Here is a 5,260-nt window from a genome sequence, read left to right on the forward strand (position 1 = left end):
CCAAATCAATAGGGAAGGAGAAGTCCTGAGGCGTGAAGGAGGGGCCACCAGGGAAAAAACGAAGGGCCCCTAGGGAATGAATGAGAGGTCCTGTAGTACTTTAACGTCTTTGCCACTATGTGTCTGGAAGTGTACCAAGGCAGAGGCCGTTGAAAATCCTCCCGGTCAACAGAAGGCAACAAACCCACACCACTGGCAGAGCACCTACTAGGTGGTGGAGCACCTGCTAGGTGGTGAACCTTGCACTGCCTGCCAGGGTAAAATGGAAGAAGCCATCCAGGGAGCTCACGTCCTGGAGTCTCCGGAGGAGACTGGACCATATTGCCAGATGGTAATTTTGCCTTTGGCAGCCTAATGTTCTTTCTTTCTTTTTTTCTTTTTTTAAAGTCTATTTATTTATTTTGAGAGAAAGAGACAGAGAGAGAGAGAGAGAGAGAGAGAGAGAGAGAGAGAGAGACAGACAGCATGAGTAGGGGAGGGGCAGAGAAAATCCCACACTGGTTCTGCACAGAGCCAATGCTGGGTCTGAACCCAAGAAACTAAGAGATCACGACCTGAGCCAAAATCAAGAGTCAGATGCTTAACCGACTGAGCCACCCAGCTGCCCCCAGAGCCTGACTTTCTCTGTCACAGCTACTCGGACTCTGTTTTCTCTCCAAAGCAGCTGTAGACAATACGTAAGTGAACGGTGTGGCCATGTTCCGATAAAACTTTACAAACACAGCATAGAACAGAGATCCCAGAAATAAACCCTCACGCACATGGTCAAATGGTCTGAGACAAGGGGGCCAAGACCACTCCAGGGTGAAAGGTCAGTGTTCAACGAATGGGGTCATGGAAACTGGATTCCACATGCAGAAGAATAAAGTCAGATCCAAACTTCACACCATATAAAAAATGAATTCAAACAGATCAAAGACCTAAACATTAGAACTGAAACTATAAAAATCTTAGAAAGAAACATACAGAAAGCTTTATGACACTTTATGACACCAGGGTGTGGCAATTATTATTTTTTTGGATATAATACTAAAGCAGTCAGAGACAAAACATACACAGGACCCAAGGGAAAAAAACAGCTACACCAGAATTCATCAAAAGTACAAACTTCTGTATATAAGGGGACGCGTTGACAGAGCGAGAAGAAAACCCACGGAATGAGAGGTAATATTGGTAAATCATGAATTTGGTAAGGGATTGAGATCCAGAATAAAGAGCTGTTAAAACTCAACAAGAAAAAAAAAAAAACAAAAAACAAAAAACAACCCAACGAAAAAAACATATGAAGGGCTTGAACAGATACACATGACCGGAATGCACATGAAAAGATGCTCAACTTAGGCAAATGCAAACCAAAACCACAATTAGATACCACTTCGCACCCAATCGATGGCGGTTACCAAAACCCAGAACAGCACTGGGCAAGATGTGGGGGAAATGCGTGCACTGCTGGTGGAACGTAACCTGGTGCAGCAGCTGTGGGAAACAGTAGGGCGGTTCCTCGAAAAACTTACTATAGAATTATCATTACAATCCAGCAATTCCACTTGTGGGCAGGTACCCGGAAGAATGGAAAGCAGCGTCTCAAAGAGACATCTCTACACCACGCTCAGAGCACCGTGATTCACAGTGGCTGAAAGGCAGAAACGAGTCAAGTGTCCAACGACGGATGAATGGAGAGGACAAAACGTGACCGAGCCATACGATAGAGTATCACGCAGCCCTAAAAAAGAAGGAAGTTCCAACACACGCTGCGAGGTGGATGAACGTTGAGGACATTATGCGAAGTGAAATAAACCCGTCACAAAAGGACAAACACTGCATGACTTCACTCGCATGAGGTCCCTAGAGTCATCAAACTCAGAGACGGAAAGCAGAATGGTGGCTGCAGGCACCGGGGTGGCGGGGGGCGGCGGGGGGCGGCGGGGGAGAAGCCTGGGGAGATTGTGTTTAATGTGGACAGGGTTTCAGTTTGGGGAGATGGAAAAGTTCCGGAGGTGGATGGTGGGGACGGTTACTTATGCCTCTCCACCTCACACCAATGGTTAAAATGGCAAATATTATGTTATATAGATTTTAAAAAGGAAATGGAAAATAAAAAGCACCTCCCCACATGAGCACATTGTATGGTCCCTCCAACCCCATCCTTCGAAAGGGACCCAGAGAACTGGACCCTCACACAGTGCACGTGGGGCAGTCTGGCTTCCGACGGGCACAGGATGAGGGCGGTGGTAGGGATACTGATCACGCTGGACGACGATGAGGCTGATTATGGGGTGCCAGGATTAAGGGTGGGTTGGGGGGCGCCTGGGTGGCTCAGTCTGTTTGCGTCCGACTTCGGCTCAGGTCATGACCTTGCGGTCTGTGGGTTCAAGCCTCGTGTCGGGCTCTGTGCTGACGGCTGGGAGCCTGGAGCCTGCTTTGGATTCCGTGTCTCCCCCTCTCTCTCTGCCCCTCCCCACTCACTCTCTGTCTTTCAAAAACTGAATAAACATTAATAAAAAAAAAAAAGAGTGGGTTGGAACCCTGATTTTCCAACGTGGAGCGGGCTTTGCTTTTCCCAGCACAGCACAGCACAGCACAGCACAGCACAGCACAGCACAGCATTTCTGTTGGCCTGTCAGCACAGAAGGCCATCACACCCCACCTTGTGAGCTAAGTACCATTTCCTGGGTTCTCTGTGGGCCCACCTGGGGACCGGTCAATGACTCGGGTAGGGGCAAAGGGCAGACCCCTTCCTGCTCCCCACTTTCCTAGGAAGGCTTTCAGAACTCTTTTTGGCCACGGGGGCATGCTCTTTGGAAGGCACTCCTTTGGCACAGGGACAGTGTGAGGACATAACACACAAGGGCCTGCCGCTAACACTCCAGCTCAGGGAGAAGGGTGTGCATGGGGCTGACTGGGCAGTCTCCAGCAGTAGTGACCTTCAGGCCCAAGAGACAGGGTGAGGACTCTCTGTCCCTGTTCCTCCCTCCCTCCAGACCTCACTGGATCCTTAGGATCACTCTGAGAGGTGGTGACCGTCGCTGTGTCCCATTTACAGATGAGCAACCTGACGCTTGGTGGGAGCAGGCATTCTCAGCCCCAGCCTCTCTGACTTCAACTTGTGTTCCTCATGCCTGGCCTCTCCTGTCAGGATGAGACAGAGCGCACGCAGGGCGAGGGAGCAAGGGAGGGTCCCAACTCCAGATCCCAGCTCTGTGGCTCTTAATCTGTGTGCCCTTGGGCAGGCATGTGACCTCTCTGGTCTCCTTGAACTCCTCGTCCCCAAGGCCTCCATGTGGCACACATTCAATTAATGTTAATTCTTCCTCGTCCCTTCCCAAAGGAGGAGCTGCTCATAGTCTAGAGGGAGGAGTCAAACATTTAATTAAGAAGAATTTAGAACACAATCTGAGACGGGGTTGCATAGAGCAATGAGCAGAGGGATCTCGGAGCACCAGGGAAAAAGACAGTGCCAGCGGAGGAGTCTCTTGGGCAATCAAGCAGGACGCATGAGAACTGCCGGGCCCCTGCCTGCACTCAGCTGCCCCCGAGGGCACAGCCCAGGCTTGCTTCAAAGTGGTGGCACCAGGCAGGGTGAGATCGGCCGCCTCTGCGGGGCCTCCTGGCCGACCTCGGCCACGAGTTAAGTGCTAGCTCTCCCTTCTCCCAGAACTTACCCTGCCCTGTTAGGGATTAAATGCGGCTCCAGGGAAACCCAGGCAGACTAAATGAGGCTTAAACAGATGGAAGCAGAACGCGGTGCTGTTGAAATCTCACTCACTTCGTGCCTGCTTTGCCCCCAGCACTCTGCAACCCCAGACCGCAACTTTCCTGTAGTCCTGGGTCCCAGAGGAGGACAGCATCACCACCATCATCATCAGCCATGATTAGAGCAGCAGCTGTCCCTTCTGCGCCCATCCCAGACACTCTGCACCAGAGGCCAGCAGGCCACGGCCCCCAGGCCACATCTGGCCCACCGGCTGTTTTCCTAAGGTCTCACTGGAACGCAGCCACACCCACCGTTGACATGTCGTCAATGGCTGGGGCATCTGCAGAATTGAGTGGTGATGACAGACTGTATGGCCCACAGAGCCTAAAATATTTCCTGTCTGGCCCTTGACAGAAAACATTTGTTGATGCTGTTCTATATCTGTCTCATGTACTCCTCACAGCCTCCTGGGAAGCCAATGTTATTACTCTCATTTGACACAGGAGGGCCCTAAGGCTTGGAGAGGGGAGGCCGGCCCCATCGGGACAGGGCTTCATCCCGTTCCCAGCATACACAGCAGGGCCAGGCAGAGAACAGCTGCTTGGTGACTATTTACTGAAAGGATAGACAGACATATGGACGCATGACATGACTTGAATGAACCACCCTACTCTGCATGGACCCTCCTGGCACCTGTAGGGATAAGGTGCTCGCTGCCCCAGGGACCAAGGCCCTATGCAGAGCTGTGCACCCGTAAGCTGATGTGCTTGCTCTGAGATGCCACCTGTCAAGGTCCCGGGCAGCCAGGGCACAACAGGGCCAAGGCCAGTCCTGAGTGGACAAGCAGGGGTGGCCAGGGAGGCACAAACCGGCTATTTTTGTCTCTGGAGGATGATAGGCTTGGGGCCTGGTTTGGGGCGGTGCCATCCACAAAGAGCAAAAGGGAAAGAACGGGGCTAGGAGTCCCTGGCCCACAGGAAGTAGGTGCTCCCCTCCGCTGAATCAGCGGAGCATCGCAGGGGCTGGGCACTGGGCCAGGCTGCGGAATTCCTGGCTCTGACAATGGAGGGAACAGACCAGGGGCTGCCGGGTGAGCTGGGCGCTGTGCAGCCCTCCAGAACTTACCCTGGGCTCAGCGCACTGCTAAGGCAGCAGGAGACTGAAATGGACCCTCCATCCAAACTAAAGACCACATCCCTCAAGGCTGGGTGGAAATAATCCAGGTCTGCCAGAGGCAGGCAAGAGCTCCTAGCACCTGCCCTGGGTCAGGCCTGCCTGCAGGATGTCCACTTTCCAGTGAGGGGAATGACAGTAAACCAAATCTGGCACACGGTGACGTGCACTGTGGATAGAAATACCCTCTCAGGGGAAGGGGTTAATGTTGCAAGTACAAACAGGCTGGTCAGGGAAGGCCCCCAGGGGATGAAACCATGTAAAGCCTTGATGGTGAGGGAGCCACGCAGGTGTCCGGGGGGAAGAGTGAGCCAGGCAGAAGGCATTGCCAGTGCAAAGGCCCTGGGGCAGGAGTGTGCCTGGAACCCAGCCAGTGACCGCAGGAAGAGATGG

At 52.6% G+C, this 5,260-nt stretch overlaps 1 long non-coding RNA gene across 1 annotated transcript; it reads left to right on the plus strand.

Moving 5' to 3' along the window:
• Positions 1 to 6: 6 nt before the first annotated feature.
• Positions 7 to 2,136, plus strand: LOC121022879 (uncharacterized). Its single transcript, XR_005787141.1, has 2 exons — positions 7 to 331; positions 1,558 to 2,136. It is a non-coding gene; the product is annotated as an uncharacterized LOC121022879 (long non-coding RNA).
• The last annotated feature ends 3,124 nt before the right edge of the window (positions 2,137 to 5,260 follow it).

The sequence above is a fragment of the Herpailurus yagouaroundi genome, unplaced genomic scaffold, assembly GCF_014898765.1.
Source record: "Herpailurus yagouaroundi ecotype Mexico unplaced genomic scaffold, PumYag 453, whole genome shotgun sequence".
NCBI lineage: Eukaryota > Metazoa > Chordata > Mammalia > Carnivora > Felidae > Herpailurus > Herpailurus yagouaroundi.